At 40.7% G+C, this 23,825-nt stretch overlaps 1 non-coding gene and 1 pseudogene across 1 annotated transcript; one reads left to right on the top strand and one right to left on the bottom strand.

The window, feature by feature from the left end:
* Positions 1 to 1,716: 1,716 nt before the first annotated feature.
* Positions 1,717 to 1,831, top strand: LOC136742946 (U5 spliceosomal RNA). The gene has a single exon (XR_010815068.1). It is a non-coding gene; the product is annotated as a U5 spliceosomal RNA (small nuclear RNA).
* A 21,816-nt stretch (positions 1,832 to 23,647) lies between these two features.
* Positions 23,648 to 23,766, bottom strand: LOC136742725 (uncharacterized; annotated as a pseudogene).
* Between the last annotated feature and the right edge of the window lie 59 nt (positions 23,767 to 23,825).

Below are 23,825 nucleotides of genomic sequence, written 5' to 3'. Positions count from 1 at the left end.
CTATAATTTTAATGGTAGGTGTATTTTAGCAGTGAGAGACAGAATAACAACAAGAAAATCCAGAAAAACGCATTTCAAAAAAGTTATAAATTGATTTGCATGTTAATGAGGGAAATAAGTATTTGATCCCCTATCAATCAGCAAGATTTCTGGCTCCCAGGTGTCTTTCATACAGGTAACGAGCTGAGATTAGGAGCACTCTCTTAAAGGGAGTGCTCCTAATCTCAGCTCGTTACCTGTATAAAAGACACTTGTCCACAGAAGCAATCAATCAATCAGATTCCAAACTCTCCACCATGGCCAAAGAGCTGTCCAAGGATGTCAGGGACAAGATTGTAGACCTACACAAGGCTGGAATGGGCTACAAGACCATCACCAAGCAGCTTGGTGAGAAGGTGACAACAGTTGGTGCGATTATTCGCAAATGGAAGAAACACAAAATAACTGTCAGTCTCCCTCAGTCTGGGGCTCCATGCAAGATCTCACCTCGTGGAGTTTCAATGATCATGAGAACGGTGAGGAATCAGCCCAGAACTACATGGGAGGATCTTGTTAATGATCTCAAGGTAGCTGGGACCATAGTCACCAAGAAAACAATTGGTAACACACTATGCCGTGAAGGACTGAAATCCTGCAGCGCCCGCAAGGTCCCCCTGCTCAAGAAAGCACATGTACAGACCCGTCTGAAGTTTGCCAATGAACATCTGAATGATTCAGAGGAGAACTGGGTGAAAGTGGTCTCAGATGAGACCAAAATCAAGCTCTTTGCCATCAACTCAACTCGCCGTGTTTGGAGGAGGAGGAATGACCCCAAGAACACCATTCCCACCATCAAACATGGAGGTGGAAACATTATGCTTTGGGGCTGTTTTTCTGCTAAGGGGACAGGACAACTGCACCGCATCAAAGGGACGATGGACGGGGCCATGTACCGTCAAATCATGGGTGAGAACCTCCTTCCCTAAGCCAGGGCATTGAAAATGGGTCAAATACTTATTTCCCTCATTAACATGCAAATCAATTTATAACTTTTTTGAAATGCATTTTTCTGGATTTTCTTGTTGTTATTCTGTCTCTCACTGCTAAAATACACCTACCATTAAAATTATAGACTGATCATTTCTTTGTCAGTGGGCAAACGTACAAAATCAGCAGGGGATCAATTACTTTTTTCCCCCACTGTACATACATATATATGGAAAAGAAACATTACAAGTATAAATCACAATAAGATGTAATAAAGTACAGATAAACAAAGTGTAATAAAATGTGATCTGTTTGAAAATGCAGGGACGTCACTGGAAAAGATGATGTCTGGATGGCAGCATATGTTGCTCCAAAATGTGTACATCTCTTCTGCAAAAATGGTGCCCTCACAGATGTGCGAATTACATGACAGACAGACAGACAGACAGACAGACACTCACACACACTGTCACACCCACACACACACTTTCACAGAGAGACATATACACACACACACACACACACTTTCACACAGAGACAGGCACACACACGTACAGACACACACACTAACTTTCACACAGAGACAGACACACACACACACACACACACACACACATACATACATACATATGGAAAAGAAACAATACTTTTATAAATCACAATAAGATGTAATAAAGTACAGAAAAACTAAATGTAAGAAAATGTGATCTTTAATACACACAAATATGTATGGCTGGTCGGATGCGTCTTGGACTCGGGTTCCTCTTCATTACGTATAACGCTTTTGCCTTTTGCTAAAGCTTTCCGTGGAGGGGATCGTGGGTGAGTTTGTACCATTTTTGGGAGGATCTGCCTTGTTGGGGCAGAGCTGTGATCCAGGTGAACAGCAGATCGGGCATAGGTGGGCATGTGGGCAGAGGAGTAGGAAGGCCGGTCAAGCAAATAAGCTTGCTAAGGTACGCAGCAGCAGCAAGCAGCCCCCCCATCCAGCCAGCCAGCCAGTCTGGCTGGCAGTGACTGAGTGGTTGACAGACGGCAAGCAACGGAATGTACGTGCTCTGTGATGTCATAGCAGTCAGCTGAGAGAGGCTCGTGATGTCATCGCTGAGCTGGCTGGCTGGCTGGCTCTGTGTGTGTGTGTGTCTGTGTCTGTCTGTTTTTCTGTTTGTCAGTCTGTCTGTCTGTCTGTCTCTCTCTCTCTCTCTCTCTCTCTCTCTCTCTCCCTCTCAATTCAATTCATTTGTATTGTCAAAGCAATTGGACATACATACATACATACATACATATATGTAGCGTAAGGTACACTTATACATTTCAATTAAAGAAGTGAATTCATAGTATCACCTTATCACGAATCCTGGAGTCTTGTAGAACTCAATTTCTGTAATAATTGGACGCAGACACCAATTCCAAAGATATAAATTGTCAAATTTATTTAAAAACAAAGACTAAATGTAGCACTACACTAATTATACAAAAGGGAAAAACTAATTAAAATTCAACTCTAGATCAACAAATCAAAGACAAATCACTTCCGTGACCAAATCAAAGACCATGGGATCCCATAGGATAACACACAAATCGTTAAACAAAAAAGGTTATAAACACATTGACTACAATACCGGTTAGTAATTCTAGGAATCACTAAGAAACAGTTGAAAGTGCTAAATTGCAGTTTCAGAAGATGAAAAAAAACTGTAACTGATGGGATATGTAGTACTTTATACTCGAGTGGTCTATGCGATTACATCCTGTTGGTGTTATTAAGAACGCCAAGTACCAGAATGCAGAGCGGGACTGTTTTTTGTGCCGTGACTTGTTGGGGGAAAAAGGCGCAGAAAAAACGGACGAGAAGGTGAAGGTAGTATGGCGGTGATGCACGCGTTGGTGAAGTGGGAAAGCGGGGTCGACAAAGACTCTTACAGCGTGATTCCCACTGCTTGCTTTCGCAATTTTGATTTATTCAGCATTGCTGATGATGACGAAGAGACGACTCGAAACTTCAGAGCAGAGTGGAGAGACACGAACAAACCTCCAAAAGGTGGATGGCCTGTCCATGAAGCGCAGATCATTATGACTGGTAACAATGTTTATTTAAAAAAAAAAAAACATTAAAGTCTTTACATGCTATTTGATATATACAATCACAGTATATTTGAAATGAATGTTTAAGTTATTAATGTGTTGTACTTCTAACATACTCTTATAACATGGTAGATGGTGGTGAGGGCGCTAAAACTCGTCATACTTGACTGGCATTTGTAAGAACGATTTATTGTGTGTTGTGCTTTACAATAAAATCCCCCAAATCACAAAATAAATTAAACCAGATATAATTTAACTTCAGTTTTGATTCAGTGTTGGCTGTTCATCTTAATTTGTATGGTCAAAGCACAGTATTTTTATGACAAATAAATATAATCCCCAAATATCTGTGGACATAATGCAGGGTTTTATTTATTTTATTTTTATTTTAGGAAAAGAAGGCGAACTAAGAAGAAAACTTAATGACCTAACAAAAATGCCCTGTCCTAAAATGAAGAGAGTACCTAAACCAAACAAAAAACTTCAAATTTCAGATGATAGTGACCTTGATGAACCACAGTTACCGGTGAGATAATTACTGCAAATATTAAATAAATGTATTGCAGGATTGTTTTTTTTTAAATCATTTTCATATATATATATATATATATATTCATTTTAAACTCTTTTCCTCTCTGAATACAGCACAAAATAAGAAAGAAAACCGATGGAGCTTCAAGAATTAGATCCCGTCATATTCTACAGACATTTAAAGAGTCCAGTGAAGTTGAGCTACAGCAAAACGTTAAGCAGCTCGAAAAGGAAAACACAAGACTTAAAAATGAAAACCAATGTCTTCGAAACCGTATGGTTGATGGTAAGTTTTTTTATTTATAGCAAATAATTCCTTACCTTGATAAATGTTATTCTTCAGTAATTTAGATTCCAGAGTAATGTATTATAGTTGATCATACTGAAGTAATCTAGAACCACAATACAGACTCTTAATGTGCACTGTCTAATAATTTAATAATACTGATTATTAAATAAAGTTTTTCAACATAACTTCATAATCCTACATTAATGACTATATGCATTACATTAGACCTGGTAATTCTTGTATTTTATCTCTTTTATGTTTTTCGTAGCTAATGTTAATGACCCACAAAAAGGTCAGTTTGCCAATAACATAGAGCAAGTCTCTCAAGTATAATTGCAGGCATTGATGGTTTTGTTTTCACTTTGTATTAAATATATTACTAGAAATGATTATCATTTAATACTAAGGTTTTTTTCTCCAGAGATTCCAGACCTTTTGGACAATCTGAAAAAAATTGTAACAAAAGCCACATTTATCAGCAATGAAGACAAAAGTGTGTCACCATCAAGTGGTTCTGACAGCCCCACAGCAAATTGTTCTGAATCTGACAAAGAATCACCAAAACAGGTATAACACTCTTGGTCTACAATATTACAAAGACAAGGTAAAAATATATATATTGAAAACAAATATTGGTTGTAAACAATCTAATGATGCTACATTATCAGTTATATTCATAGTTATAGTTGATAATAAGAATGTAATTGAATTATGGGTGTCACAGATTCACTGACTTTATTATGTGTGTAAATTAATAAACTTAGAATTGAGACATACTGTGGTCTTTAATAACACATTTCTGTAACAAAATCACAGCCTTACTGATAATGTATTCCACTTAACATAATATAAGAATAGTTTGGGGATAAACTTGTTTTTTATTTACCATTGTCTTTTAGGTGGAAATATTCCCAGGCACTGGAGTTTACATTGACAAACTGTCCTGGATCCTTGCAGAGAGGTGGAGCACGAATACGTCATATGCAAGAACCCTGACGGTTGCTGTCTTTGACTTTCCAACATTATTAAAGAGCAATCTTCGTGGTGGTGGCAGCAAGAGAGATCCAACTTCGGAGAAAAAGACACCTCTGGATCGCTTAAAGGTGGAAGCCATATATGGTATGTAAATGCTGTTGTACAAAATTTCTAACTCTCCTTTTTAACTGTATAGAACACAAAGGGTTAGCATTTGAAATGTTCCTTTGGCCTTTGTTTTAGTTTCAGAGACTAGAGTTAATTTATTAATAAATAATAATACCTTACATGTAGCAGCTGGAAAGATCCCAAAGTGCTCTACAGACTCACTTCACCCACCACCCTCTGGGGTGCAGCCATTTTGTACCAGCAGATTACTACACAGCAGTAAAGGTGGAGTCATAACAAATTTGTTAGACCTGATTGAGGGAAGCCTGACTTAGAATTCAGCCACGTCACTCTTTCAACAACACCTTGTAAATCACCTTGGATTAATGCTTCAGACATATTAATACATAATAATAATGAATAGTGCCATGGGATCCTTGACAATATAAACTTTCATGTCTCATTTAAATTTGACTTTTGAGCAAATACTTCACATTTCAGTCCAGTTGTGCCACATCAATGTAATGCTTAAGCAAGGTATTAATGGAGAAAAGACTGCCTTTGCATAGCTGCTTCGCCAAGTACAGATTTTACTATGAACTAGTGTAAGACAAGTTTAAGAGCATACACCAAAACGTTTAAATACACCCACACACAAAAATGTTGATTTACTGTGGCAATATGTAACTAATGAACCCTTCTCAAAGATATGTGGTATGTTTATTAAAAGATTTTTATATATCTATGTGCAAGTCATTAAATCTATGTGATACATGTTTTTTAGGGGCTACCTCGAAAAAATTGCCCAGTACCCCAAAGAGTGTAATTGGTGGTGCAATTAACAGCAAGATAAATGAACTACGACACAGAATGAAACCAGAGTGAAGATTTGAAGAACCAGATCTGTATTTTTTGTTTTGTTTTCAACAGGGTTGGGGTCAATTCCAATTCAATTTTTAATTCCCTTTTCAATTCAATTCCAATAAAGAATATTCTGTGAATGCAAAAAGTAATTGCAATTTTGAATTGATTTGTAGGAGGAATTGGAATTGAAAAACAGGAATTGACCCCAACCATGGTTTTCAGTGAGTGTTGTACAAATTGATAGGTCAGGGTTTCTGTAAAAACTTAATAGAGGCCAGCAGGCGTGCACGATCTGGGAAAAACTGCTCCACTACAACAGACCTCTTTCCCTTCGTTTTCTCTAAAAACCTCCTGATATCCTTCACTGCAGCTCTGACTCACCGAGGACGAGGAGGCGAGAGAGGAATCCGTGAAGCCGCCCTCACTGTCACTCCGAGCCGCGATGCTCCAGCGTGTAGCCGGACCTTTCCCCACCAAGCCGCTCGCTACCCCAGCTTCACTACTGTGCCACCACTTCTTTTACTGCCACTATTTACCAACACCGTCCGTGCTCCCTCCCAGCACCTTCTTAGTGCGTTTTTTCCACCCGGCGCCTCGGCTTGTACCGCCGAGCCTGGCCCTGCCTCCTCCTCGGCTACACCCTGTGTGTCTGTCCGCCCGTCTGCTGGCTGCTGAGGTTGTTCCTCGTCACTAACCAGCGCCCCGTGCACCGCCTCAACACCATCTCCCCCCGGCGTCTCGGTCGTCACTATCCCCCGCTGCCTCGACCCCGTCCCCCAGCTGTGCGTCATCGCCTCCGGGCAGCTCTTCCCCCGTCACGGCATCAGTGGTACCATCGGTCCGACCGGCGACTGTCTCCTCCGCCGGGGCTCGATCTCTGTCTGCCCGCTGCATCTGTGGCTGCGGGCCGGTGTCTCTATTCCTCCCCGCGTCGCCCCGCTCCTCCTCCCGCTCCCTGTCCTGCTCGGGACAGTTCCTCACGACATGCCCCTCGCTCCCACACCTGAAACACTTCATGGACTCCGAAGTAGCGAACACGACGTAGTCGGTATTGTCGATCTTAAATTTAAAAATGACATTAAGATCCTCATTGATGTTATTGAGGATCATATACAGCTGCCTTCGGAAGGACACGACGTGTTTCAGTTGCGGGGCTTTGCAGCCCAGCGGGACCCTCTTAATGCCGGACATCAGCTGCCCGAGCCGGTGCGGATGAACGGAGGGACGTTAGACAGCGTTACCTTCCGGGCAGGAGCAGCGAGCGGCAACACCGGGGTGAAAGTGTCGTCTAACACTGTGCCATTAGCCACTAGCTGATTGAGCAGATCAGTGGTTTTTAAGAAGATAACAATGGCAGCAGACTTGATATTTTCACACCCTGCTACCTCCCCAACCGCTAACACACACTGCTCTAGGGGGCAGAACTGCACCGGAGCGATCTTGACTCCATGGCGTCGGGTCAGTTTTTCAAAAGACGCATTCAGGGGGTCCGACCCCCCGACCCGGGAAGAACTACCGGTACTCCCCCCTCCCCTCCCCTGTTCCCCCACAATAAGAAAAGCACTGAAAACAGAAGACAAAATAAACAAACTGAAAAAAGTAAAGCAACAAAAAAACGCAGCCAAAGGACAGAGCTCTCAGCAGCACTCCCGCTCACTGCAGACCCCTCCCACACACTCCCAGCTGAGAGAGAGAGAGAGAGAGAGAGAGAGAGAGAGAGAGAGAGAGAGAGAGAGTTAGTGTCTGTCTGTCTCTCTCTCTCTCTCTCTGTAGATGCATCATAGGGAACATATGTAACAATCTCTCTTTTTGTTTACCAAAAATGAGAATGAACGTATTTCAAGTGGGTGTTGCCTTGGTTGGAAACGTTTTAAGATTATTTATGAAGTGTAAAGTGGATTTGTCTCAGTTCTCCGTAGTTTTCAATGTATGTGCCATTCAGTAGCGTTCATGTTACAGATGTGCCCTATGCAGTGGTAGGGTCAATAAAATGTCAGTAAAACTTTATTTTAGCAATTATGGAGGGGAAGAACTGCAGATAGCGGGTCCCCACTAATTATCTAACTTACCACCAACATTTAAAATTAGGTCTTGCGAAGCTGCCAAATAATGCTGTATAATCGTATGTGTCTTCATACACCGGCTGCTATAGTCTGATAGCTTTGATTATATATATATATTTTCTCGTGAACCACAAATGCTATTTGCTTGATTTTTACAGAGTATGTTATAAATACCATTCTTTTGAAGCCTTACAAATTGTATGCTGTAATTATGAATATTTTCAAATCATTTGTTTGTTTTTCCTAACATGTTACAAATGTTCCCTATGTGAAAGATGCATTATATCTTAATAACGTCTAAACAATTAAAGATATACAGATTATTATTTTTGGTGAAGTTATAATACATTGCTATTAACTATGTGTGTCAGTAAAAGTTTAAATTTCCTAAAGGATTTTTATTGATCTTGCAAAATAAGTGTTTAGGGAACATTTGTAACATAGAGGTGGGTTAGCCACCGGCTAAGGGCAGCGGCTCCGGCTCCAGCACCGTCACCATGTCGCTGGAAAAGCGCTAAGTGAGCTCACAGTGAGCTCAGTGTAATGTCTGCTCTGGTGAGCTCACAGTGTGACCTAGTCGTGAGTTCACGTCTTCACTGGGTAGTCCTTGACAACTTAATTGACTCAAATCTTGGGCTTAATTGGTCAAAATGACCATTGGTTGAAGGTACTCAGGGACTGATGTGTAGAGAGACTTATTAAACCTGCAGGATTGTGGTTTTCCCAGATCAGAATTAACCAGATCACCACAAAGGAACATGGTAGGTGCTATTGCAACACAGATTACACAAATACATTGAAATCCAAGTTTGCAGTGGTCCTTGGGCCATTGTGTGGTGATCCAGATCACTTCAGCAGGAATTTTGCAGTGGTCTGGACTACAACTCTCTCTCTCTCTCTCTCTCAATTCAGTGCATTTGAATTGTCAAAGCAATTGGACATGCATACATACATACATACATATACACTCACCTAAAGGATTATTAGGAACACCTGTTCAATTTCTCATTAATGCAATTATCTAACCAACCAATCACAGGGCAGTTGCTTCAATGCATTTAGGGGTGTGGTCCTGGTCAAGACAATCTCCTGAACTCCAAACTGAATGTCTGAATGGGAATGAAAGGTGATTTAAGCAATTTTGAGCGTGGCATGGTTGTTGGTGCCAGACGGGCCGGTCTGAGTATTTCACAATCTGCTCAATTACTGGGATTTTCACGCACAACCATTTCTAGGGTTTACAAAGAATGGTGTGAAAAGGGAAAAACATCCAGTATGCGGCAGTCCTGTGGGCGAAAATGCCTTGTTGATGCTAGAGCTCAGAGGAGAATGGGCCGACTCGATTCAAGCTGATAGAAGAGCAACTTTGACTGAAATAACCACTCGCTACAACCGAGGTATGCAGCAAAGCATTTGTGATGCCACAACACGTACAACCTTGAGGCGGATGGGCTACAACAGCAGAAGACCCCACTGGGTACCACTCATCTCCACTACAAATAGGAAAAAGAGGCTACAATTTGCACAAGCTCACCAAAATTGGACAGTTGAAGACTGGAAAAATGTTGCCTGGTCTGATGAGTCTCGATTTCAGAGTCAGAATTTGGCGTAAACAGAATGAGAACATGGATCCATCATGCCTTGTTACCACTGTGCAGGCTGGTGGTGGTGGTGTAATGGTGTGGGGGATGTTTTCTTGGCACACTTTAGGCCCCTTAGTGCCAATTGGGCATCGTTTAAATGCCACGGCCCGTTGTTTCTGACCATGTCCATCCCTTTATGACCACCATGTACCCATCCTCTGATGGCTACTTCCAGCAGGATAATGCACCATGTCACAAAGGTCGAATCATTTCAAATTGGTTTCTTGAACATGACAATGAGTTCACTGTACTAAACTGGCCCCCACAGTCACCAGATCTCAACCCAATAGAGCATCTTTGGGATGTGGTGTGTAACGTTATGTTGGGTGTATTTGGATAAGAGTATTTGGGCTCTGAGCTGAAGCACGGATCTAAAGAAGACCTCTCCCCCCCAAAGTTATCAGATTTCCTTAGCTCATCAGCTTGGAACTGGTTTGCATCAAAGTGACAGTTTTGGGGAGGATGGCACCGAGAAGAGGCCAAATAGTTTGTTATTCTGCTATGAGATGTCTGGAGAAAGGGGCCTGTGGGTGATAAAAACTCTTTGAAGTGGATGAGAGCCGAAATCCCGACATAGAGCTACGAACCCAGGCCAACCGGCATTTCCAAAAGATGGCATGGATTGACATCAGTCATAAATCCAAAGTCACAAAAGATTAAGTCTGTTTTAGTTACTTGTGATAAATTGTTGATATCCTAAGCGTTGGCATTAGAGTCATTAGGTGATTAATCGAGTACTGTTCTGTTGGGTTGTTACTGAATAGCCAAAACAATGATTACCCAAATGTCCCCATGTGAAGCATTGATTGTTAAGGTACCAGGAACAGAGATTCCTGAATTCCTTGGACGCCTAGGCAGTTTGGACTTTGAAGTAGAGTCGCGTCGAACTCAGTTGGTAAACGACACTACGACGCAACTCGAAAAAGAGTCGATAGAGGTGATGAAAGTTATGGCTAGCTTAGCACTTGCGAGCTCAAGGGTAGTGAACTGGATCATAAGCAAGTTTGAAAAACTGAAAAAGCTAGGAGAAAAGTATGCTAAAGCGAAAGAAGAAAGAGCCAAACGGCATGGAATGGTTTTAGAATTTGAAGGAAAGCTAGATACTTGTGGAAAACAAGTCATTGTGTTGAATGCTGAAAAAGAGGACTTAATTGAACAGAGAGAGCAATTAGGAAATGATTTAAGACAATGTCAAGTTGAATTGGAAACAACTCTGATCCAAGTAAAAGGTCTGCAAAATGACAGATGTAAAGCGGTTGAAAATGAAAGGATAGTTTTGAAGGACCGGGATGTTTTGGAAATGCGTCTTTGCAAAACAGTCAGGGAGAAAGATTTGGGCACTGTAAAAATGGAGATACTCGAAGGCGAGGTCATACATTTAAAAAGGGACAGTGAAGAAATGAGGAGAGTAAATCAGGTGCTTAGGGGAGAACTCAAATCAACTGAAGTTGAAAATGAGCGTCTCAAGCAACAAATAGGGGCCCTGAAAGCTGCCTCTTGGTGGGCTGCAAAGCTGACACCTGACAGCATAAAGGAACAGCCGGAACCGGCCAATGCACGGAGTCGCACACCGTCTCCACATTTAGGCCCCGGGTTGCCTCGTCCTGATCGTACCCCTCCCTGTAGTCTTTCTCCACCCAGGGTAAGAAGCTCGTCGCACAGACGAACTTCCTCTCCCGAGAGTCCAGACCGAAAGGTTAACATGCGCCAGTTGAGAGAACTGGCTAAAGATTGTGAAACCTTTAACCCAGCAGACAAGGAAGGAAATGTGGAAGCGTATATTAAGGACATTAAGTATGCTTTGAGTTTCTATCCTGAGGCTACGGAGAAGGAAAAGGTTCTCCTAATCCGCAAAACTACCTCTCGCCAAGTCCATTCTTGGATGGAGAGGCAAGGGTCCATGGTCTGCGATAGGTTTCAACGCTTGTGCAGAGCATTAGTTAGGGACTATTCCAGGTTCATTGATCCAGTGGCAGCAGTGACTGCCGCACACCAGATCAAACAGGGTAAGCATGAGTCCCCCCGTGATTACTATGAAAAGCTTAGGAAAACCTATTTTGCGGGTCAAGATCGACCCGGGGCCGAGGAAGAGGTGAGCTTTAAAGGGTTGTTTGTTGCTAATTTGTTCCCAACGATTAAGGAAATGATCATATTACATGCAGACGCAACGTATATGAACATAGCTGAAATTCAAAAAAATGGCACAGAAAGCTTGGGAAAGCAAGTACAATAGCACTTCTGATCGTAAAGATTCAAGCACCCAAGTACTGGCAAGGCGCTCTGAGAGCCCTATTTCTCCACTGGAGTTAGAGGGGACAGAGATTCAAAGAAGGAAAGAACCTCCCAAGGATGGAATCCAAGACACCCAGGCTTACAATAAAAAAAAGAAATCTGCTCCTAGCCTAGGTGGGTTAACTCAGTCTCTGAGCAATGTTGCAGTTTCTGAGCTACTGCTACGCTTAGCTCTGCTCCCTTTGCCCCCTCTTCCCAAACTGGAAGTTAGTAGCCAGGGTAAAGGGCCGGACTCGCCACCTAAGGAATGACTAGCTCTGGAACCACCCCCTGTCCCCGCCTCTGTGTTTTTGATTGGATGTGAGGAACAGCAGGGGGGTTTCTCTGACACATCAGCCCACTGGGACCTCCCAGTGGGGGAAGTTGCCTGCAGGCAAGCTGAACCTTTGGTGATGTTACTGGGTGATCTGACACAGAGAGGCAGAGCCAAGCAAGTTTACATAGAAGTGACCATTGAGAATGTGTGGGAGTGAGGAGCCTTGTTGGACACTGGGGCTGAAATTTGTTTAATGTCTGCCACCACAATGGGCAACCTGAAACAAATTATGGAAACCTCAGACCAACGACTGAAAGTGGAAGCTTGTAGTGTGAACATTACAAGTTACACAGAGACTAAGGCACAGCTCACTCAAAAGGCATTGTTAGAGTTCACCTTTGGGAAGATTAAGTTGGTTCATCCAGTTTATATTTCCAAATTTGAAACAGAGAAGTTGATCATTGGTCAGGAACTATTGAACAGGTTGTGGGCTCAAGTTGAATCACCAAAGCCTGTGGAATTGAATGACAGATATGATACAGCCACCAAGGTACAACTTCCCAATGAGACCATTTTTTGTGCATGTCCCTAAAGGGGGCACCGGCTTACCATGTAAGCCAACCATTCGAACCCAGGTCCCTACCAACTATTATAGACATAGTGAAGGTCAGGTGCCTGAATAACACCTGAATTCCCAGTCACCTCCCTCTGTTAATCAACTTCCACCTATTGGTTACCGTCAGTAACCATACTCAATACTGAGTAATACCAATTGTTTTTTTGTTTTAATGTACTTGTGTTATAATATGTAACCTGTATATGTGCTAGTATAGGATTGTCAATTTGATTGGAATACATTCTGCTTAAATAATGAACTATTAGTTTGTTTTCTTTGATTTCTCGGGGTCATGAATGGTGAAGTCCACTGTTGAATTCTGTTACATAACTTTGAGATAAATGCTTAACGTCTTATTTTGTCTTGAAGGGGATAACGCCCTAGTCGACCTCAGTCCCATTCAAGAAAGGGGGTATGTAGCGTTATGTTGGGTGTATTTGGATAAGAGTATTTGGGCTCTGAGCTGAAGCACGGATCTAAAGAAGACCTCTCCCCCCCAAAGTTATCAGATTTCCTTAGCTCATCAGCTTGGAACTGGTTTGCATCAAAGTGACAGTTTTGGGGAGGATGGCACCGAGAAGAGTCCAAATAGTTTGTTATTCTGCTATGAGATGTCTGGAGAAAGGGGCCTGTAGGTGATAAAAACTCTTTGAAGTGGATGAGAGCCGAAATCCCGACATAGAGCTACGAACCCAGGCCAACCGGCATTTCCAAAAGATGGCATGGATTGACATCAGTCATAAATCAAGCCCCCCTCCAATAGGACACTGGGGGCTGAAACCGAAATCCAATCTCAAGAACTCAGGAACCAATCACCTATTGATCTGATAGACTATAAAGGACAAACACGGCCTTTCTTTCTCTCTCTCTCTCACCTGAACCAGTAACTCGCTGCCACAGCTCAACCTGTAGCTCTGTTGCCCGAACCGGAACCAGAAACCAACCAAGTCTTTGCCGGCAACAGAAGAGTTAAACTGGGAGAAGGAGATTGAGCCGTACAAAGAATTCTTTTAAAGGACTTTATTAAATAAAGAACTTTACAGACTGCGCTGCCCGCCTGTGCCCACCTGATCAGTGGAGTTTTACAGCTGGACAAATGACTAAGTCGACTGAATACGAAAGTGTCAGTCATTTAAATAGCTATTTGAGTTTTAAGAAACTTGACCCTTGGAACAAACAGGGCCCTGCTTTCCTCAAAGACTTTGTCTTCAAGTAACTACGGGGGAAACCTGCTTACAAAGAAGATTTTGTGCACAACCTTGGAGCCTTCAAACCAGTGGAAAATCTGTTTGGAAACGACTCTACTTTCGCGAAACCCCAACTTCCAGGTGCATCGACTGAGTGGAAGTTCTTGGACAAAGCCGAACTGGACTGCCTTTGTTCCAAACCACACGGACCTTGTGCCGTGTGCTGTTATCTGAGCCCGAAGCCAGAGAGGCCTCTCTGCGACGAAGTTCAGATAAGTTTAACAGTTTGGAGTTCATGATTCATGACATTTGAGAAATCAATTAGAAATGTTAATCTGTGATTCATAACTCTAGAATGTGTAATATCATTTAGTTTTCTTAAATATAAATGTGTGTTGCATTAAACTGTTTTGTTGATAATTTTAGAAATAAAATCTGTCAACGCCGAGAAATATCTTCTCATTCCTGTTTAACTGTTTAGTCTGAAATTGACACAAGTTAATAGACACCAGATTATAGGTGGCCCTGCCTATCCTTAATCATTGAATAATAATCAGTTAAGGGAAATTGTGGTAACAAGTAATGATAGGGTCTTTCTCTCCACCTAAACGTTAATGAGACTGATATATATATAACGAGAAGTTACCTGACATAAATACTAACCTGCGTAGTTATTTAATGTCTGACTAATAATACTAACAAGAGACTCACCTTCATCTTACTAACTGGTATTGTAGTCAATGTGTTTATAACCTCTTTTGTTTAACGATTTGTGTTATCATATGCGATCCCATGGTCTTTGATTTGGTCACGGAAGTGATTTGTCTTTGATTTGTTGATCTAGAGTTGAATTTTAATTAGTTTTTCCCTTTTGTATAATTAGTGTAGTGCTACATTTAGTCTTTGTTTTGAATAAATTTGACAATTTATATCTTTGGAATTGGTGTCTGCGTCCAATTATTACAGAAATTGAGTTCTACAAGATTCCAGGATTCGTGATAAGGTGATACTATTAATTCACTTCTTTAATTGAAATTTATAAGTGTACCTTACGCTACAGGTGGAACGGGAGCTTCGTGCCCTGGATGTGCATCCCACAAATCTCCATCAACTGCAAGATGCTATCCTATCAATATGGGCCAACATTTCTAAAGAATGCTTTCAGCACCTTGTTGAATCAATGCCACGTAGAATTAAGGCAGTTCTGAAGGCGAAAGGGGGTCAAACACAGTATTAGTATGGTGTTCCTAATAATCCTTTAGGTGAGTGTATATGGAAAAGGAACAATATGTGTACATCTCTGCATATGGTGCCCTAACAGATGTGCAAGTTACATGACAGACAGACACTCACACACACTTTCAAAGACAGACAGACAGACAGACACTCACACACACTTTCACACACTCACTTTCACAGACAGACAGACACAGACACAGACACACTCACTTTCACACAGAGACAGGCACATTTTCACACAGAGACAGACACACAAACACACACAAACAGACACAGACACATACTTTGACAGACAGACAGACAGACAGACACATGCATATTATGGGTCTTTGTTGGGTAGTGAAATGGGTAGCATCAGTCGCAGTGTGGGTAATGTCAGGGAGCCAATCATAGTTATTTGCATATCGTGGCGCAAAGCATTCTGGGAAAAGCAACTAAACACGTTTAGTCATGTATTTGTCCATAGTTTACACATGAGATGAACGAGACAGTATGACGTATTGAGCACCTAGGATTCCTCATGTGTATGTGAGGGGCAGAGGAACCGGATCCCAAGTGTGCGTCCCAGGTGCTATAGGTTTCAAAGCATGCAGGGGAATAGGCACCCCACCCTGACACGTATATAAGATTGGATAGGGAGATATAAATAGCAATGGGGAGACTCTTGTACTAGGTGTGGCTCTATCCATATAGTGGGGCCAGCAGCCACTTAGCAGGTGCAGCAATAGAAGCTCAGCCTGGGGAGACTGGATTTAGCATTTCCTCTCCATTTTGATAACTATCCAAAATCATTTCTGCAAAATACTTCTATGATACCTATGTATGTTTTTTACTTGTACTATATTATACTATCAAGTATCAGTGTATACATACAATGTGACCTGTTACATTAATACAGAGGCCACGGAAGGCCAGATCAGTAATAGCCACTGTCCCCTGATATTACACTTTTTTACAATCACTTTGGCACTCATTTCAGAACCTTGATGTCATTTTTCAAAACTCTAGACACTAAACTCACACCCGATGATCAAAATGCACATTTTTCAAAACTCTAACACTTTTTTACAATTGCTTGGATACAATACACATCAACCTCAGATCATTTGTTCATTGAACTAAAATGACACAACTTAACATCAAAGTATTACCATTTCAAAATGCAATTCACACATTACATCTGAGATCACTGTCTATTCATTTCATTACAAAGATCTAACTATCAATTGATACAGCTGCTCAAAATGATAAGTGACTGTTGCATTACTCTTAATGCATAGTTTTATGGAAACTGACAAACAGTATTCCATGTTTCGATCATGAAAGTTTCAGGATAATGAGATCCATTGACACCAATAACCGAGGAGCATGGTTTCTTAGGGTTACCATAGACTTGACTGTGTCTTCTTGTTTGTGAAGGAACAGGACTGTGTTTTCCTGTCTGGGTTCCCGCAGGCTTAAGTGGGTTTGACCTACTATTAGAAAAAAAAAAAAAAAGGAGCGCTAATTAATTGTTCAATATCTGATACGCCGGTGATAATATAAAATAACGTGTTTATAGTTTATAGAAGTTTATAGTGTTTATGGTAAATGAAGAAAAGTCATTAAGTTATATACAAGTTCTATAAATGCAAACATTGAAAAGCATGTTTGTTGTTATTCCTATATAGGATTTAGTATTATTTGTGTTTTCTTGTTTTTTGCTATGTTTTCTCCCCTGTCGTTTATTGTTATTTTGCGGGCTTGCACGCCTTGGTTGTTGTGTACAAAACGATACATAGAAAATGGGAAAACGTGTTACTGTGTGGGAACAGCTCTAGTAAGACGGGCGACCCGCCACTTAAAGGTACACATGTAAGGTACATGTATGATAACTATGGAGTGAAGCGGTGCGTTTGACTGGACAATAGGTGACAGAAAATTAAGGTTTCCAGAAGATGGGACTTTTGATTCAGATAGACTTGAGCACCTAAAAACGGTTTTGCAAAATAGGAATACAAAGCATTAAGAAATGAGAAACCAAAGCTAGCTATCTTAAAACATTTGTTAGAGAAAAGAAAGAAAAGACAACAGGCATAATTCAATCTGAATGCCCCGAAGACAAATTAAAAATATATATATATGTTTTTCAGTATAAATGACAGTCCTCAAGATACTGAAGGAAAATTACTAGATAAGTAATAAATAAGGGTAGTTTGAGACACTGCAGGTCAATATAACATGCCAACCAAAACCATGGTATCTGAATTTACTATGGATATAAATTAATATGTGTCTCTTTGTATGTTTGTACGTTTTCAGTTTGCGCAAGGTAAATGTCCATATTTTGACTTTTTCATGTACTGTATAGTCCAGAATATGACTAAGAGAGTCATAAGTCACAAATAGTTACAGAATGATAGCTAAAAAACGCCAGTTAAATATGTTGTAATAACAGACCTACAAGAAAGTCAGCATTTAACTGTACACAGAATGCTATTGCAAACAGAAATAATAATACAAAATTAAGTTATTTAAATAGGTCTTACGAATACAGAAGTTAAAAGTAACATGTTAGAAATGGAATTAGAGCCAAATTTAGAAATAGGAATCCGAGGCAACCACAAACATTCGGTGAAGGTTTCTTACATATTGATAAATAGATAACCAGATACTCCAGGAAATTAACGATGTGCTCATTTGGAAGCTATGAGTTCCACAATGAAGAGTTTTTAAATCCCTAGTAATAGATCCCTAAATACAATGTGTAGGTAAGAAATTAACTATTGATCAGTTCAATCTGGATTCGGGAACAGTTCTTCTGAACCTGTACTGGTGTAGATTGGACTTCAATAGGAGGAAGTGACACAATAAAGACATGAGCCACGCAGGAGGACAGTCTTAGTGCCCACGCAGGTTCTTAGTTGGGGAAATCATTGACTGGACACATTTTTTGAAAATGTGCTTTCCTGAAGTACCTGGACATCATTATTCAGATCAATGAAAAGGCTTATTTTCCAAAGATTAAATACATTCATTAACTACAATAATGTAGTGAAATGTATATAAATAGTAATAATACAAATCGATCAAATATAACTTGCATTTTCTTGTAAGAAATTACGAATAGGAGAAAGAACAGCTGTTGGGATGCAGTGCGATGTTATCCAAAATTGAAAGCGGTTGAGAAAGGAGAGTTTGTTCTGTGTGAGACAAATGTACTGCCACGAGAGACTCTGATGGTGATTGACTGGAATATGAGGGAAAATAATGAAGTTACTACAGGTATAACTAAAGGTGTAACATAACTAATTTAATGAAACATAGTCATGGCAAGTTATAAAACTGTTTGGAAATAGTCCTTTCACAAACAGAAATACCCTATCAATTAGGAAGAGGGGGGCAGGGGGCAAGGGCCGTATGTGCTCCTCTGCTCCCCCTGTTCGCCTGAGCAGACAAGCAGCCTGAGATGAGAGAGAGAGAGAGAGAGAGAGAGAGAGAGAGAGAGAGAGAGAAGTCAGAGACAAGGCAGAGACTGTAAGTACGTGTAAGGGTTCATAACTTATTACAAACAGAGCAAGAGTGTAATGAATGGTAATTTACACTGCTTGTATTAATAATGATAATAATATTGATGTTGATACAGACGAATACGTCACATACTAGATGACAACCGCATAAAACTAATAATAATGAAAATAGGAATAATAGGAGTATGGAAATAATTTCAAATTATGGTTTATTGGTAAAAAATGAATTGAGAAACAAAGATTAATAACTGCCATCATTTACCCAACTACTATTAACTATGGTGTTGAAGGAGCTGCTGTAATAGTTATTGTAATGGTCTCAGGTATTTAAGTTAGATAAAAGGACAAAGATAAGCACATTGTTTTGAAACTTTGACAACTCCACACAAAAAGAGTATCTACACTAGGAAGTAAAGCTGATTCAATAAACACAGGAGATATGATGCTGCTGACGACAGCTGAGTGCTGTACTGAAATAATTTGATAAATGAGATAAATTGGAATCAAGATTATTATTATTTTGAATTGTCCCTTTACTAGAAACCTTATAGATTGTGCGAATGTCAACTAATGTGATAGAGATGCCTTTTATAAGGACGATCTCTGATGTTGTGTGAACCACACATTGTGTCTTCAGACTGATTTATTCCACATGGCAGATATGCATATTATGAATCGTGTCCTGAAGGAACCGATGTCTGACCCATATGGAGAAGATGCTGGTGTTCTTGTTGAGACACAGTAGGCCAAGGGCGCGGCTTTAAAGACAGCCTCACAGCAACTTGAACAGACCAATGCTGAGGTCCACTACGCTGAAGTGATGCTTGACTCAGTGGAGAAATAAGTTAAAATACTATAATTAAAGGTTTTCCAGATTATAGGAATCTACAATATATTGTGAAACTGCTCAGATGACGTCCGCAGTAGCACATATTCTTCTATTGATAGTTTAATTTATAATGTACTATTAGTGGAGATGTCACATTATTCAAATGAATAGAATGACAGCCATGAAGTCAGAATCAATCCATTGCCCTTCACTTAAGATTTGTACAATGTATAATGTTTATAAATCAAAACGCAACAAATATATGTACAATACAGTTTACAAACTGAATTTGTAAAAAAGAATGTTTTGCTGACTTTTGTATTCTCTTTGAAGCAACAAAATGTATGTGTTATGTATGTCGTAACTAGGGTTTGACTTTTATGACCTGGGGCTGGATGAAATTTAATTTGAGATGCACTGTAAAAGCTCCAGGAAATTGCAACTGGCCACTGCACCTTCCATAAGAGAGCTCAAACATTTGCTAATGCATTGGTTGCCTCACAGGCACTCTTTCCCTGGTTTGCCCATGTGGCGCATGGTGTTGGCCACACGGGCAAAGGGGGGATGTGTGCATCAGTCTTTTAAATTGGTTTGCCCCAGGTTTTATAGTAACAGCTTAGCAATATTGTAGAACTTGCCACATTTGTCAAGCTCATAATCCTGCAATATGCAAATAGATTGTGTTCAAGAGCTTAAATGTTGTGGATATGAATATATACTTGTAATAATATATAGGTGTTCTAAATGGGTTGAAGCCTATCCCGTAGGAAGGCTGAAGTAGTAAAAGTAGCAAAAATACAGTTAAGGGATGTTATATGTAGATTTCGCATTCCAGGGAAATTTCCAGTGATAGGAACACTCACTTCACTGGGACAATAGTGCAGGAACTATGCAAAGCCCTGCGAGGTAAACAACATTTTCACTGCCCCATCAGGCTCAGTCAGCTGGAGCAGTGGAGAAACAAAATGGGATATTAAAGAATAAGCTGTCTAATATATGCAAACAAACAGGACTCAAACGTCCAGATCCCCTTCCTATAGTCCTAATGACAATGAAATCGTCAGCAAATTGAGAAAAACAGGTCTTTCTCCGTGTGAGATTATTATGGGATGACTTATGAGACTCTCCATCACTCCTCCATTGTCTGTAAGGGAAATGGACATCCACTTGATGGATGATGCTATGTTGTCTTTTTGTATGGGACTAACACGTGCTTTCGAAGCTGTCCATTCACAGATGAAAGCCGCCCAGACTGAACCATCCCAGCAGGTTTACCACCCCTTCCAGCAAGATGACTGTGTATATCAAAGCACACAAGAGAAAGTCCTCCCAACAGCCCAGGTGGACAGGGCCCTACCAGGTGCTCCTGACCACCCACACAGCTGTGAAGTGCCTAGGAACGACGACATGGATCCACTCCTCACACTGCAAACTTGCCAATCGAGGCGATCAGCACAACCCTGGTGGAGAACAGAGGGATAAAGGAATTGTTCTTCCACATCAGATTTGACATTACTGCATGTATGCAGGCCCTTGTAATTGCTTTTCCAATACTGCCAACTGGTTATTGATGATTGATTTCACATTGTGGTACGAGTATCGAGTGAAATGCGTGCTATCCACCTCAACAACACAGCGATAACATGGAGCCGGCAGGTGATCCAGGTCACAATAGAGGTCAAGCAGTGGGAGGAGGAAGACGTGGTGGTCAAAGGTGTAGCGTAAGGTACACTTATAAAATTCAATTAAAGAAGTGAATTTATAGTATCACCTTATCACGAATCCTGGAATCTTGTAGAACTCATTTTCTGTAATAATTGGATGCAGACACCAATTCCAAAGATATAAATTGTCAAATTTATTCAAAAACAAAGACTAAATGTAGCACTACACTAATTATACAAAAGGGAAAAACTAATTAAAATTCAACTCTAGATCAACAAATCAAAGACAAATCACTTCCGTGACCAAATCAAAGACCATGGGATCGCATATGATAACACACAAATCATTAAACAAAAAAGGTTATAAACACATTGACTACAATACCGGTTAGTAAGACGAAGGTGAGTCTCTCGTTAGTATTATTAGTCAGACATTAAATAACTACGCAGGTTAGTATTTATGTCAGGTAACTTCTCGTTATATATATATCAGTCTCATTTACGTTTAGGTGCCGAGAAAGATCCTATTTGTTACCACAATTTCCCTTAACTGATTATTATTCAATGATTAAGGATAGGCAGGGCCACCAATAATCTAATGTCTATTAACTTGTGTCAATTTCAGACTAAACAGTTAAACAGGAATGAGAAGATATTTCTCGGCGTTGACAGATTTTATTTCTAAAATTATCAACAAAACAGTTTAATGCAACTCACATTTATATTTAAGAAAACTAAATGATATTACACATTCTAGAGTTATGAATCACAGATTAACATTTCTAATTGATTTCTCAAATGTCATGAATCACAAACTCCAAACTGTTAAACTTATGTGAACTTCGTCGCAGAGAGGCCTCTCTGGCTTCGGGCTCAGATAACAGCACACGGCACGAGGTCCGTGTGGTTTGGAACAAAGGCAGTCCGGTTCGGCTTTGTCCAAGAACTTCCACTCAGTCGATGCACCTGGAAGTTGGGGTTTCGCGAATGTAGAGTCTTTTCCAAACAGATTTTCCATTGGTTTGAAGGCTCAAAGGTTGTGCACAAAATCTTCTTTGTAAGCATTGTTCCACCGTAGTTACTTGAAGACGAAGTCTTTGAGGAAAGCAGGGCCCTGTTTGTTCCAAGGGTCAAGTTTCTTAAGACTCAAATAGCTATTTAAGTGACTGACACTTTCGTATTCAGTCGACTTAGTCAATTGTCCAGCTGTAAAACTCCACTGATCAGGTGGGTCTGTGAAGTTATTTATTTAATAAAGTCCTTTAAAATAATTCTTCGCTCAATCTCCTTCTCCCAGTTTAACTCTTCTGTTGCCGGCAAAGACTTGGTTGGTTTCTGATTCCGGTTCTGGCAACAGAGCTACAGGTTGAGCTGTGGCAGCGAGTTTCTGGTTCAGGTGAGAGAGAGAGAGAGAGAAAGACTGTCCGCTGTTCCTTATAGTCTGTCAGATCAGTAGGTGATTGGTCCCTGAGTTCTTGAGATTGGATTTCGGTTTCAGCCCCCAGTGTCCTATTGGAGGGAGGCTTTATTTATGACTGATGTCAATCCATGCCATCTTTTGGAAATGCCGGTTGGCCTGGGTTCGTAGCTCTATGTCGGGATTTCGGCTCTCATCCACTTCAAAGAGTTTTTATCACCTACAGGCCCCTTTCTCCAGACATCTCATAGCAGAATTCCAAACTATTTGGCCTCTTCTCGGTGCCATCCTCCCCAAAACTGTCACTTTGATGCAAACCAGTTCCAAGCTGATGAGCTAAGGAAATCTGATAACTTTGGGGGGGGAGAGGTCTTCTTTAGATCAGTGCTTCAGCTCAGAGCCCAAATGCTCTTATCCAAATACACCCAACATAACGCTACATATGTATGTATGTATGTATATATGTGTAGAAGGAAAATTAGAAATTATTTTCTTACACCTGTTTTTCTCTCTTGTATACTTAAGAAAGATACGGTCAAGCTAGAAGGTCAGCCCAGACGATAGTTTGATTTCTGTTTGTTATTTACGATGAGAACCTTGGAGACATTGTCAAACGGTATGACCTACGTGCCTGTTCCCTAAAACCATGTGTTGACCTATGAACTCTGTTCTATAATGATATATGTTCTGCTTAGTTAGCCTTTAAGATAACATTGTAATGACTTTCTAGCATGTATGGATGTATGTATGTATGTATATATATATATATATATATATATATATATATGTATGTATGTATGTCCAATTGCTTTGACAATACAAATGAATTGAATTGAGAGGAAGAGAGAGAGAGAGAGAGAGAGAAAGAGAGAGAGAGAGAGACAGACAGACAGACAGACAGACAGACAGCTCAGTGATGACATCACGAGCCTCTCTCAGCTGACTGCTATGACATCACAGAGCACGTACATTCCATTGCTTGTCGTCTGTCAACCACTCAGTCACTGCTAGCCAGACTGTCCCTAAGACAAAGTGTACAATACTTCAATTATATCTCCTCCAGACAGATAAAGAGTATTAAGAGCTACGATGAAGTTACCCAGGAGACGTAAAAAGCTTGCATCACCTGGTATTTCCTGGAGGTCACCCATCCAAGTACTAACCAGGCCCTGGCCCGTTTAGTTTCCAAGGTCTGACGAGATCGGGCACGTTCAGGACGGTGTGGCCGCAAGCCGAGATGCCTGGCTGCATGATGTCTCTTAAAGGCTGGCGGGTATTGACGGAATTTCCAG

Source organism: Amia ocellicauda, unplaced genomic scaffold (assembly GCF_036373705.1).
Source record: "Amia ocellicauda isolate fAmiCal2 unplaced genomic scaffold, fAmiCal2.hap1 HAP1_SCAFFOLD_75, whole genome shotgun sequence".
Classification (NCBI taxonomy): domain Eukaryota; kingdom Metazoa; phylum Chordata; class Actinopteri; order Amiiformes; family Amiidae; genus Amia; species Amia ocellicauda.
Note: the sequence above shows the minus strand (reverse complement) of the source record. Positions and strands in the feature narration are given on the sequence as shown.